The sequence below is a fragment of the Eriocheir sinensis genome, chromosome 8 (genome assembly GCF_024679095.1).
Source record: "Eriocheir sinensis breed Jianghai 21 chromosome 8, ASM2467909v1, whole genome shotgun sequence".
NCBI lineage: Eukaryota > Metazoa > Arthropoda > Malacostraca > Decapoda > Varunidae > Eriocheir > Eriocheir sinensis.
This window is the reverse complement of record NC_066516.1, coordinates 8,773,882-8,788,090: the sequence shown is the minus strand read 5'-3', so window position 1 is coordinate 8,788,090 and position 14,209 is coordinate 8,773,882. Positions and strand designations below refer to the sequence as shown.

Sequence of the window (14,209 nt, the reverse complement as noted above, 5' to 3'; positions counted from 1 at the left end):
GGTATTTGTTAGCGAGAGATAGGGAGTGAAATATTGATAGAGGATAGGGAAAATTAGGCTTGGATGGAATGGATAGTTAAGAGAAGGGAGGAAAAGTGTGTGAGATGGAAGGAAGTTGGAGGAAGAGTATCAGCGGAAGAGGAGAGGGAGTGAAGAGTAGGGGTGGAGTGGAAGGGAACGAGGAAAGGGAAAGGGTGGAAAGTAAATGAATGGGGTAAAGGGTCAGAAGAAAGGGAAAGTGTGCAATGGAGTGGAAGTGTCGGAGGAAGAGGAAATAGTGGAGAGAAAAGTGGAATGGAAGGGACAGAGGAAAGGGAAAGAATGAAGAGTAAGTGAGTGGAGTGGAAGGGCCAGACGAAGAGAAGAGAGTGGAGAGGAAAGGAAAGGAGTAGAATAAGGATCAGAGGAAAGGGAGAAAGTGGACTGGAAAGGAAAGGGGAGTGAAGAGAGAGAGAGAGAGAGAGAGAGAGAGAGAGAGAGAGAGAGAGAGAGAGAGAGAGAGAGAGAGAGAGAGAGAGAGAGAGAGAGAGAGAGAGAGAGAGAGAGAGAGAGAGAGAGAGAGAGGAGTGGAGGAGGTACAGAAGGGGGGGGGGGGGTAATGCGAGCCATGATAAAGGAAGACATAACTTGAGCATATTGATAAGTGTGGAAATCCTGGAGACTCTGGAGGCGCCGCATCCTCTGGGGGTCACGGCGTTATTGCCTGCCCCCCTCGCCCCTCCCCCCTGCTCTCTCTCTCTCTCTCTCTCTCTCTCTCTCTCTCTCTCTCTCTCTCTCTCTCTCTCTCTCTCTCTCTCTCTCTCTCTCTCTCTCAAAGCAAACAAATAACTATTTATATTCTATTTGCACTGTTATTTCACTTCGTTGTTACCAATGAATTGATTGCTTTTTATTTTTTGGTATTTTTAACCTTTACTCTTTAGGCCTAAGTTTTTTTTTTCAGTAGAGGAGTAAGGCATAGGAAGAAGGGAATGGGAGAAGAGGAGGAGAAGGAGGAAGAGGAGACGGGGAGATGAGGAGAAGGAAGACGGAGAAAAGGAAGAGAAATGAGAACAGGAGGAGGATGGGGAGGAAGAGGAGATGGGGAGAGGAGGAGGAGGAAGAGGGAGAGTAGGAAGAGAACTGAGAACAGGAGGAGGAGGAGGAGGAGGAAGAGGGAGAGTAGGAAGAGAACTGAGAACAGGAGGGGGAGGAGGAGGAAGAGGAGACGGGGAGATTAAGAGTAGGAAGAGGGAGAGAAGGAAGAAAAATGGGAACAGGAGGAGGAGGAGGAGGAAGAGTAGATGGAAATAAGAGAAGTGGAGGAGGAAGAGGGAAAGAAGAAAGAGAAATGGGAACAGGAGGAGGAGGAGGAGGAAGAGGAGATGGGAATAAGAGAAGTGGAGGAGGAAGACGGAGAGAAGGAAGAAAAATGGGAACTGGAGGAAGAGGAGGAGGAGGAGAAAAAGGAGGTGGGAATAAGAGAAGTGGAGGAAGAAGGCGGAGAGAAGGAAGAAAAATGGGAACCGGAGGAGGAGGAGGAGGAGGAGGAGGAGGAAGAGGAGATGGGAATAAGAGAAGTGGAGAAGGAAGAGGAAGAGAAGAAAGAGAAATGGGAACAGGAGGAGGACATCGGAGAATTATTCAAATCTGACTGAGAATACAGAAGTTTCCAGATACTCAAGAAAGGTGAGAAGAAAAAAAAACAATACCCATGAAAAGAAAATATAAATCAATGACACAAAAGTTCACGCAAGGAAAAAAAATAGACAAAGATGAAAAACTAACAACAAAAAGAGAGAAAAGTAAACATACAACACCCCCATCAAAAAATACCCGTTCAAAAATATTCCAGAAAGGCAGAAAGAAGAGAGCAAGAGAGAGAAAGAGAGAGAGAGGAAGGAGAGAGGAAGAGGAGGAGGAGGTGGAGGAAAGAGGAGGAGAAGACAAGGATTCTCCCCAGAGCAGGTCTAGATCCCTTCCACCACCTTGCCACTAAAGCCGGTGAAATATTGAAGGGTTTGTGGCGGAGGAGGAGGAGGAGGCGGCGGCGGCGGGGGAGGAGGAGGAGGAGGAGGAGGAGACGGAGCGGGTAGCAGAAAGAGGAGGAGGAGGAGGAGGAGGACCAGGTGGGAGGAGGAGGATACTGGGTTGCAGAGAGAGAGGAAAAAAAAAGAGGGAACGAAAGATAAAGGGAAAGACAAAGAGTGAGAACGAGGAAGGGGAAGGAGAAGGAAGAGGAAGAGGAAGAGGAGGTCGGAAGGAAAGGAAAACAAGGTGGTGGTGCTGGTGAAGGTGGTGATGGTGGTGGCGGGGTCTGGTGATAGTGGGTTTAGTGAAGCTGCAGGAAAAAAAATGGAGGAAAAGAAAGGAGAGAAAGAGAAGAAAAATGTGTGGGAAGAAAGGGAGAATAGAACAGAGCAAAAAAATAGATTATAAGAATGTATGGTTAAAAAATGATCACAACTTTCCGAATCAAAGGAAGAAGAGGATAAATTTATGGAAGAGAGTGAATAGAAGGGGTAAAAGAAGAGGAGAAAAGGATGAAGAAGTGAAATAGTGGGGGAGGGGAGAAAAGTATAGATATAAGTATTACATTGGCGCTCCCCCATGGTAGGTTTTTAGGGGGAGGAGGGAGAAGGGGTGCCAGAAAGGGAGGGGGAGGAAAGATGCAAAGAAAGGGAGAGAAGAGCGTTTTTATTATTTTTTTTTCATGGTAACTGCGGTGGTGATCGTGGTGGTGGTGGTGGTGGTGGTGGTGGTGACTTCTCGGTGGTGGGAGGAGGAGGAGGAGGAGGAGGAGGAGGTTTAGTAATGGTGGTGATAGAGAGGGTGACTGGTGTTAGAGCGCCTGAAGTTAGAGAAAGAAAAGCGAGGAGGAGGAGGAGGAGGAGGAGGGGGAGGAAGAGGAGGAAGGGAGGAAGGAAAAGAAAAGGAGGAAAATAAATAAAAAAATGAGGAATGTAAAATAATGAATGATATGGAGTGAAAACATGTGAAAAAGGAGGAGAAAGTTAAGAATAAGATAAAAAAAAACTAATTAAGAAGAAGAAAGTAAGGAGGAAGGAAGGGAGGAAGATGAGAAAAGACGAAGATAAAACAAGAAACAGAAAAAGGGAGTCATGGGAGGAAAATGAGACGCAGGTGGAGGTGGAGGAAGGAGAAAGGAAGGTGAAATGAAGAGGGGAAGGAGGAAAGAAAAGGACAGAGAGGGAGGAGGTGGAAGGGAGTGTGGCAGTGTGGGGGTTTTGGGGAGTGGGTGTGTGGGTGAGGCAGCGGTATCAAGGGAGGTGGAGGAAGGAAGGTGGAGTGTAGCAGAGTGGAGGAGGAAGAAAGAGAGAGAGAAGGTGGGAAGGAAGGAGGGAGTGGAAGAGGGGATGGTGGTAGTGTTTGGAGGGGGTGGCAGTGGGAAGAGACAGAGAGGTGGGGTGGCCCTGTGGAGGGGGGGGTGGAGGGGGAGGGGGCGCGGCATCAGACTTGGTAATGTGGTGGCGCCCCGCTGGTCCGCCACATCCCCACCGTGAGCCCGGGATCGACCCCCCGCGCATCCTCCGTTTTTATTTGCTTTAAATGACACGAGTTTTCTGGCGAGCCGTGACCCCAGGAGCTCCCCGCGGGGCCTGGCGAGGAAGGAAGGAAGGAAGGAAGGAAGGAAGAAGGGAAGGAAGGAAGGGAGAAAGGATGGAAGGAAAGGATGGTTGGATGGATGGATGATGCAGGGAAGGATGAAATAAGGGAAGGAGGGAAGGAAGGAGGGAAGGAATGAGGGAAATAATGAAGGAAGGTTGGAAGAAAGGAAAGAAAGAATGAGGGAGGGAAGGAAGAAAGGAAGGAAGGGGGGAAGCAGGGAAGGAAGGAGGGAAGGAATGAGGAAATGAAGGACGAAAGGAAACATGGAAGGAAGGAAGCAAGGAAGGAAAGAAAGATTAATAGGAAAAAAGGAAGGAAGGAAGAAGCAAAGGAAGCAAAAAAGAGATGGGAAGGAAAAGGGAAGGAGATAAAAGAGAGAGGACATTGTTTTAAATGCTAAATGTGTATTGAATGACCATGAAGGTATTGGAAGAAAGGAGGAAGGGGGAGAGGACGGAAGGAAGGAAGGAAGGAAGGAAGGGAGGAAGAGAAGGGAGGAAAGGAAGGATAATGGCGAGGATGAAGTGTGCGGTCGAGGTATTGAATGAACATGAAGCTTGCAGGGGAAGAAGGATGAGCAGATGAAGACCCCAAATCCGCAGAAAAGAAGAAAGTTAAGTAGGAAAGAAACATTAGGAAGAAAAGTTTGGGAATGGGACTGAAAGAAAGAGAGCAAAGAAAATACAGTTTTTAAAAATTTATTAGCAATGAAGGGGGGAGATAATTTAGAGAGAAAAAAGGGATGATAAAGGCAAGAGAAAAATGCAAGAAAAAGTGATGAACGGTGAACTATTTAGGGTTGATGGATAAAGGAAAAGATAAATAGACTTACAATAAAAAAAACGAGGAAAAAAATGTAGCAAAATAACTAAAGAAGAAGAGGAAAGTAGATAGCTAACAATGTGAGTGGAAGACGTTTTAGTAATAGATGAGAAAGATATAAAGCGCGAAAGAAAAGGTTTAGGAAAATGGAAGATGATAGAAAAAATAAATGACCCACCAATCACGGGTGGACGAGGGAGCTTACACCTAGACTTAGTAACTTCAAGGTCATTACGTATGCGAGCTCTGACCTTGGACCACGGGCTTAATGAAGTATGGGCATTTAGATTTTTATATGTATGTTTTGTTTTGTATTTTATTATTTACCTATTAGTATTTTACGCGAAGGAAGATATATTAGCCAGGAAGAAGTTCGTATATATCCAATCTTCTAAGGAGAGAGGACAGTTTGTGAGCGAAGCAATAAGGAGATCAAATGCTGATTCGAGGGGAAGAAAATGGTTAAACGCTGAACTACATGAACCTTGCCTTCTTTTCATTCGATATTGATGTAAGACAGTAAACGAAACCATATTACGAAATAGCTCAACCCAACACGGAGAAACACATCGTACTATATTGCATCACACTAATCACTGCCACATTACGAAATAACTCGACCCAACACACTACCACTACTTTTCATCACAAATTAAGACCATATAGTAGAGAAAATACACACCATAGCACAACGAAACACATTAACGCAACATAGCACAACACTTACTTGCACACAACACAAGCAAGCCTAATAAAATCATATGAGGATGATGAGTATGACTATTGTTTACTATCCCCACAAATTCATCATCTTTCCCACTATCATCATCATCATCATCATCATCATCATCAGGACCAATAAAAAGAACAGTAACAAAATCAGTCCACCCTAGGGAGATCAATAACCCGAGAACGATCGATTTAGAGACAGACAGACAGAGTAAACGACACACAGAGAGCCGAGCTGTGTGTGTGTGTGTGTGTGTGTGTGTGTGTGTGTGTGTGTGTGTGTGTGTGTGTGTGTGTGTTATGTCTGTCTTTTTGTCTATCCGTTCCGTTTATCTATCTCTTCTTCTCTCTTCTCTCTTCTCTCTCTTTCTTCTCTCTCTTCTTCTCTTCTCTTCTCTTCTCTTCTCTCTTCTCTCTTCTTTCTCTCTCTTCTCTTCTTCTCTCTCTTCTCTTCTCTTCTCTTTCTTCTTTCTCTTCTCTTTCTCTCTTTCTCTTCTCTCTCTCTTTTCTTCTTTCCTTCTCTTCTATTCTCTCTCTCTCTCTCTCTCTTGTCTCTCTCTCTTGTCTCTCTCTCTCTCTCTCTCTCTTGTCTCTCTCTCTCTCTCTCTCTCTCTCTCTCTCTCTCTCTCTCTCTCTCTCTCTCTCTCTCTCTCTCTCTCTCTCTCTCTCTCTCTCTCTCTCTCTCTCTCTCTCTCTCTCTCTCTCTCTCTCTCTCTCTCTCTCTCTCTCTCTCTCTCTCCACTACTCCCGCGAGGCCCTCCAACTATCAATCTTTGGGCGGTGATCAGGGAGGGTGTGAGGCTGATGCTATCTTTGACCCGCTGCTCCTCCCTCCTGCCTTCCCTCCCTTCCTCTCTCCTTCCCTCCCTTCTTGCTGTCTCTCCATCCCTTCTTGCCCTCTTTCTTACTCTTCTTTCCTGCTCTATCCCTTTACCCTCCCCTCATGCTTCTTTCCATCCCTCTCTTGCCTCCTTGTCTTTCCTCCGTTTCTTCTTTCCTTTCTTTATTGCTTTCATTCCATACCTGCTTGCTCTTCGTCTGTCTCCTCTTTTTTCTCATTTTTCCTCTTCCTCGTTCTTCTCTTTCTCAGCCTTGTCTCCTTTGTTTTCTTCTCCTTGCCTTTCTTCTTTCCTCCTTTAGTATTGTCTCTTCATCAATTCTTTTTTTCCTTTTCCTTCTCCCTTATTTCTCTACTTGTACTGTTTTTCCATCTCTTCTTGTTCTCTTTCTTCACTTCCCATCTGTCTTTCTTCTCGTTTCCTCCCTTCTCGCTATTCTATTTCCCATTTTCCTTCTGTCATCCCCTATTCTCATCTCTTCTTCCCTCCTTACGACTTTCCTACTCTCCTCGTCCCCTTTTTCTTTCCCCCCCTTCTTATCACTCCCTTCCTCCCCCACCATCCTCCTCCTCCTCCTCCTCCTCCCTTCCCTTCCCTTCATCCCTCAATCCCTTCCTCCTCGTTAAATGATTACCTTATCACTTAGCTTCCCCTCTGTTATTTTTTCTTTTTTTTACTTCTGTGTTCTTTTTTGTTTTTGATTGATATATTGTTTTGTTTTTCTCTCTGGATGTTTTTTTTGATTTTGCGTTTTTTTCCCTTTTCATTGTCTTTTTTCTTCTTGATTTCGTGTATTTTCCTTTTTTTTCTTAGTCGTTATTTTTTTTTTCTTGTAGACTACACTTGCTCTTCTTTCCCGATTCTATACTCTGAAACACACACACACACACACACACACACATACACACACACACAAAACCCCTTCCCCCTACACACACAACCTCCTTCCTCTAACTCGACACATACTAACCTGCAAAGCGTTTTATTAATAGATTGATTGGCAGATAAGTAAGCTGATTGTCAAAAGCGGTATGAAAATTGTTGCTATTAGTGACTCATCATCGTGTTTGTGTCGTTAATTATCGCACAACAATGGCGGTGGGTCCAAATCGTGCGTTCCCTTCTTCCTCCCGCACTTTTCGTTACGTCATTTATCTCCATCAACTTTTTCACCCCACTTCTTCTTTCTGCCCTATGCTGTGCTCCTTCCTGCCTGCCTGTCTCTCACCTCACTTCACTTCATCTCCTTCCAAGTTCTTATGCGTCCTAGTAACCTTTTTTCCTTCCCCTTTTCACCCTCTCACTCTCTCTCTGTCTCTTTTCTTCATATCTCAAAATTCACTGTGCTCCTTTCTGCCTGCCTGTCTCTCACCTCACTTCACTTCATCTCCCTTCAAGTTCTTATGAGTCCTAGTAACCTTTTTTCCTCCCCCTTTTCACCCTCTCACTCTCTCTCTGTCTCTCTTCTTCATCTTTCAAAATTCACTGTGCTCCTTCCTGCCAGTCTGCTTCTCTCACCTCACCTTCATCTCCCTTCAGGTACTTATGAGTCCTAGTTACCTTTTTCCCTCCCCTTTTTCACCCTCTCTCTCTCTCTCTCTCTCTCTCTCTCTCTCTCTCTCTCTCTCTCTCTCTCTCTCTCTCTCTCTCTCTCTCTCTCTCTCTCTCTCTCTCTCTCTCTCTCTCTCTCTCTCTCTCTCTCTCTCTCTCTCTCTCTCTCTCTCTCTCTCTCTCTCTCTCTCTCGTTTTCATCTGTCTCAAAATTGTCTTATGTTTCCTCGTTACCTTTTCTCCCCTCCCTCTTTTTACGCTTTCTATGGTCACCTCTATTGCCTCCTTGTTACCCTTTCTTCCCTTTTCACCCTTTCTGTTATCCGAATTTGTTATCTGTAATATGTATTCTACAGTTTGTTTCAGTTACTTTTTTTATTTGTTTATGATTTCCTGTTGTGTGCTATTTTCTCACTTGCTTTCTGTTTGTTATTCTACTTTTTCTGTCTTTCTTGCATCTGTGTGTGTGTGTGTGTGTGTGTGTGTGTGTGTGTGTGTGTGTGTGTGTGTGTGTGTGTTTGCCTCTCTTTTTATTGTGTATGTATTAGATTGTGATTATGAGAGAGAGAGAGAGAGAGAGAGAGAGAGAGAGAGAGAGAGAGAGAGAGTGTGTGTGTGTGTGTGTGTGTGTAGGGGAAGATAGTGGGGGGGAGGTAAATGAGTTTGTGTGTCTGTGTGTGCGCTCGTATCAATACGTCTACCTGTATCTCCCTTCTCGATGCACAGGTGAGGTGATCCAATCAACGAACACCTGCTAAGTGCCTCTCTCTGTCTGCTACAAAGGCTCATGCGGCCCCAGAGACGCCTACTGATCACCTACCTATCTCTTCCTGCTCCTCCACCTCGCTTCCCCTTAAACTCTGTGCTCCTGCTTATGTTTCTCCTCCTTTTCCTGCTTTCTAGCCTGTTCCTGATTATGTTTCTTATCCTTCTCTTCCTCCTCTCTTCTATTCGTGTACGACTTTTTGTGTAATTTGCTTAAATCTGTTCTTATTATTATCTGCAAGTCTCCCCACTTTTTCATTAGCCTTTTCCTTCTCCATGCGTTCACCCTACACTTCATTAAGTATGGGATGATTACTCAACTTTAGTTTTCTGTATATTCATCGTCAGCACTTTAGGTCTTCTATTATAAGCTGTACATAGTTCCTCACTGGCTGATTGTACTTGAATGTTTCTGCGTTACTTCATTACCAAACCCTCTGCTCATCTTTCTAAAGCCTGTTACATCATCTATCTGTCTGTATTTATCAATCTCTGTCTCTTTCTTCCTATCTGTCTGTTTATTCAACCACTACTTACTGTCTGGCAAATCATGTTAATGGGTACTATCTGTATTACTTATATACAGTGTAATGGCGATTGGGGTTTAAATTAAGGGTCCGTTTTTTATCTATTTTTTGAAACCTATAAATAATCCATGCGAATCATCGATGGAAACTGATATGCATGTTGACGATTTTTCCATGCAGATAAAACAAGCTGGAGATGTGAAAAATAAAAACATGCAATATAAGTCCTCGTGTGTGTGTGTGTGTGTGTGTGTGTGTGTGTGTGTGTGTGTGTGTCGGGAACGGCATGGCGGGAGAGGGTCTCGCTGAGGGCCAAAAAGTGTATCCACGGCAGGATTACCATCTGGGCCCATTAAGCGATAAACACCTCATTGAAACTTTGCCACTTCCACGCCTCACTCCCTTCCCCTACTCCCACCCCCCCCCCCGCAAGGCCCCGCACCCCCTGACGCCCTATCACCACTCCCTCCCTGAATCCTGGAGGCTGGAGGCTAGGGGGGGTGAGGAAAGAGAGGGGGGAGAAGGGTTGTTAGGGTGAAGGAGGTGATGGTAGTGGTACTGGTTGTATGTGTGTGTGAGAGAGAGAGAGAGAGAGAGAGAGAGAGAGAGAGAGAGAGAGAGAGAGAGAGAGAGAGAGAGAGAGAGAGAGAGAGAGAGAATAAGCACACACAAAAATGTATAATTAGTTTTGTTATTTGTATGAATAGTAGAGATGCCTATAGTGATGATGGTAATAATGTTAATAGTACGGTAAATAAATAAATAAAATTGGTATCATAATTATTAAAAAAAATATTATTTAGATTATATTAGCACCGGTTACATTAGTGGAAACGAAAGGAGGAAAGAAGAATAGTAAGAACTGGAGGAAGATGAGTAGGAGGAGGAGGAGAAGGGAGAGTAGAGATGATACTTGTCAATCATTGTTTACTCTCCTCAAACCTACAATAATTTTTGTCTTTATAATTGTCAAGGATTTTTATATTACCTGGAATTTTATTTTTCCTCAAGAGAATGAACTCTTAAGGGTACATCATACCTGCCTAATGTATTCCTGACACACGCAGTATGAAAAGCGAATGTCGAATTTATCTTGTAATAATGTTGATAGTAAGAATGTGAAGAACAATACGAATAACAAAAATAATGGTAAAATTTATAGTTATGAAATTAACGATAGTTATTGTTATAATAATAATAATAATAATAATAATAATAATAATAATAGTAATGTGATAAGTTTATATTATTGATATAATGGCAGTATTCTACAAGTAAAGAGTAATTGAAAGAAAAGGGAAAAATGAGAGAGAGAGAGAGAGAGAGAGAGAGAGAGAGAAGCAGCAGCAGACAAGAAAAATGTGTGATAGAGGCGCGTAGGAAATTGGAAATGGAAGAGGAAAGGAGATAAGGAAGAGGAGCATTGTTTAGTGGAGGGAGGGAGGGAGGGAGGGGAGGAGGTAAATGGGGAGGGAGAAACAATTAATGGTCAAGAGTGATTATGGATGGAAGACACTCAGGGGAGGGAGGAGAGGAAGGAAGGGAGGAAGGAAGGAAGGAGGAAGAAAGAAAATACTGGAAGCAAGATGACGGGAAGTAAATTATAGGAGGAGGAAAATAAGAAAGGCACATGAAGATTATTTCCTTTCGCGTTAAGATTTTTGTATTATTTTGTATTATTTTGCCTGTCTGTATGCTTGTCTGTATTTGTCTGTCTGTCTGTCCATCTGTCTCGTTTTATCACCTGTTCGTTCTTATTATGAATTGCTGTTTTATACCATTAGCATTTTCTGTTCAGCTTTCCACGCCTTCCTGGTAAATGTTTGCATGTTTAGTTTTAAGTTTGTTGGCGTTTTTCAACGTCCGCGTCATGTCTCTTTGTTGGCTGTTTTCTTCTGTCCATATTTGTCTGTCAGTCTGCCTGTCCGCTTCCTTACGTCTGTGTGGATATATTCGTCCACCTCCTTCTTTTTGCTTATTTATTTTATTTATAGTGTTTATCAGCTAAAGACATTATGTAATAGTAGTAGATTATGTTATCAGTTGTTTCTGAATATTGTTTTTCTTTCTTGTTGGTAAAAAATACTGCTTTAAAAATAGTCCGGCAATATTCTCATTATTATTATTTTCATAACATGCATTATTATTATTATTATTATTATTATTATTATTATTATTATTATTATTATTATTATTATTATTATGATTATTATGATTATTATGATTATGATTAATATAATTATTTTAATCACTACTAATATTTATTTTTATCATTATAAGTACCAATTATTCTCTCTCTCTCTCTCTCTCTCTCTCTCTCTCTCTCTCTCTCTCTCTCTCTCTCTCTCTCTCTCTCTCTCTCTCTCTCTCTCTCTCTCTCTCTCTCTCTCTCTCTCTCTCTCTCTCTCTCTCTCTCTCTCTCTCTCTCTCTCAAATAGTGGTCTCTCTCTCTCTCTCTCTCTCTCTCTCTCTCTCTCTCTCTCTCTCTCTCTCTCTCTCTCTCTCTCTCTCTCTCTCTCCCCCCCCTTATTGGGCTTACAAAATTAATTATCTAGAGATGTTAATAGAAAGTAGTTCACAGTTGCAATAATAATAATAATAATAATAATAATAATAATAATAATAATAATAATAATAATAATAATAATTACAACAACAATAAAGCGTAAAATAGCTAACAAGGAAACCTTCCTTAAACAACTTTTTTGAAGGTTACTTTTTGACACTGAAAATTGCACTGGTCCGTTTTCTACGGTAGTGGAGGGGAGGAGGAGGAGGAGGAGGAAGAGGAAGAGAAAGAAAGACTCTCACAGTGAGGGGTTACTTTAAAAGACAATCTCAGGCAACGCATTCTTTTGTAGTCACTTCAAATATCGTAGTTTTTTTTTTTTTTTTTTTTTTTTACAGCAAAGGAGACAGCTCAAGGGCACAAAAAAGTAAAAATTAATAAAAAAAGCCCGCTACTAGCTGCTCCTAAAAAGAATCCAAAGAGGTGGCCGAAAGATAAGTCAGTTTCGGGAGGAGAGGTGTCCTGATACCCTCCTCTTGAAAGAGTTCAAGTCGTAGGCAGGAGGAAATACAGATGAAGGAAGATTGTTCCAGAGTTTACCAGCGTGAGGGATGAAAGAGTGAAGATGCTGGTTAACTCTTGCATAAGGGGTTTGGACAGTATAGGGATGAGCATGAGTAGAAAGTCGAGTGCAGCGGGGCCGCGGGAGGGGGGGAGGCATGCAGTTAGCAAGTTCAGAAGAGCAGTCAGCGTGGAAATATCGATAGAAGATAGAAAGAGAGGCAACATTGCGGCGGAATTTAAGAGGTAGAAGACTATCAGTATGAGGAGGAGAGCTGATGAGACGAAGAGCCTTTGCCTCCACTCTGTCCAGAAGAGCTGTGAGTGGAGCCCCCACACATGAGATGCATACTCCATACGAGGGCGGACAAGGCCCTGTATATGGACAGCAACTGTGCAGGGGAGAAGAACTGGCGGAGACGGTACAGAACGCCCAGCCTCGAGGAAGCTGATTTAGTAAGAGATGAGATATGAAGTTTCCAGTTGAGATTTTGAGTTAAGGATAGACCGAGGATGTTTAGTGTTGAGGAAGGTGATAGCTGGGTGTTGTCAAAGAATAGTGGGTAGTTGTTTGGAAGATTGTGTCGAGTGGATAGGTGGAGAAACTGTGTGTTTGAGGCGTTGAAGGTCACCAGGTTCTTCTTGCCCCAATCGGAAATAATAGTAAGGTCTGAGGCTAAGCGTTCTGCAGCCTCCAGCCTTGAGTCGTTAAGTTCCTGAAGGGTGGGTCTTCTATTAAAAGAAGTTGAATAATGCAGAGTGGAATCATCGGCGTAGGAATGGATAGGACAGTTCGTTTTGGAAAGAAGATCATCAATGAACAACAGAAAAGAGTGGGAGATAGGACAGAACCCTGTGGGACACCACTGTTAATAGATTTAGGAAGAACAGTGACCGTCTACCACGGCAGAAATAGAACGGTCAGAAAGGAAACTGGAGATAAAGGTACAGAGAGAAGGATAGAAACCGTAGGAGGGTAGTTTAGAAAGCAAGATTTGTGCCAGACCCTATCAAAAGCTTTTGATATGTCCAGCGCAATAGCAAAGTTTCACCGAAACGGCTAAGATACGATGACCAATAGTCAGATAAGAAGGCTAGGAGATAACAAGTAGAACGACCCTTGCGTAAACTATACTTGCGATCTGATAGAATGTCAGAAGTGGAAATGTGCTTTTGAATCTTACGGTTAAGGATTGATTCAAAAGCTTTAGATAGACAAGAAAGTAAAGCAATAGGACGGTAGTTTGAGGGATTGGAGCGGTCACCCTTCTTAGGTACAGGCTGTGTGAAGGCATACTTCCAGCAAGAAGGAAAGGTAGATGTTGACAGGCAGAGGCGAAAGAGTTTGACCAGGCAGGGTGACAGCACGGAGGCACAGTTTTTAAGGACAATAGGAGGCACTCCATCAGGTCCATAAGCCTTCTGAGGATTGAGGCCAGAGAGGGCATAGAAAACATCATTTTGAAGAATCTTTATAACAGGCATAAAGGAGTCAGAGGGGGGGATGAGTAGGAGGAATATGCCCAGAATCGTCTAGAGTGGAGTTTTTAGAAAAAGTTTGAGAGAAGAGATCAGCCTTAGAGATAGATGAGACGGCAGTGTTGCCGTCAGGACTGAGGAGTGGAGGGAAAGATGAAGAAGTGAAGTTGGAGGAGATGTTTTTTAGCTAGATGCCAGAAGTCACGGGAAGAGTTAGAGAAAGCAAGGTTTTGACATTTTCTATTAATGAAAGAATTTTTGGTTAGTCTGAGAATAGATTTGGCACGATTTCGGGCAGAAATGTAAAGTTCATAATTAGCATTAGTTTGAAGGCTCTGGTATCTTTTGTGAGCTACCTCTCTATCATTGACAGCACGAGAACAAGCGTGATTAAACCAAGGCTTTTTAGCGTGAGGAGTAGAGAAAGAACGAGGAATGTATGCCTCCATTCCAGAGACAATCACCTCTGTGATGCGCTGAGCACACACAGAGGGGTCTCTATCCTGGAAGCAATAATCATTCCACGGGAAATCGGAAAAGTACATCCTCAAGTCGTCCCACCGAGCTGAAGCAAAATGCCAGAAGCATCGCCTCTTCGGTGGGTCCAGAGGATGTACAGGAGCGATAGGACAGGATGCAGAAATAAGATTGTGATCGGAGGAGCCCAACGGAGAGAACAGTTTGACAGAATAAGCAGAAGGGTTTGAGGTAAGGAAGAGGTCTAGAATGTTGGGCCGATCTCCAAGACGGTCAGGAATACGTGTAGGGTGCTGGACCAACTGCTCTAGGTCGTTGAGGATAGCAAAGTTGTAGGCTTG

General features: G+C 43.2%; 1 protein-coding gene across 1 annotated transcript in view; it reads right to left on the bottom strand.

Moving 5' to 3' along the window:
* Positions 1–14,209, bottom strand: part of LOC126995458 (uncharacterized) — a 122,233-nt gene that overhangs the window by 18,604 nt on the left and 89,420 nt on the right. The gene's annotated exons all lie outside the window — the stretch shown is intronic.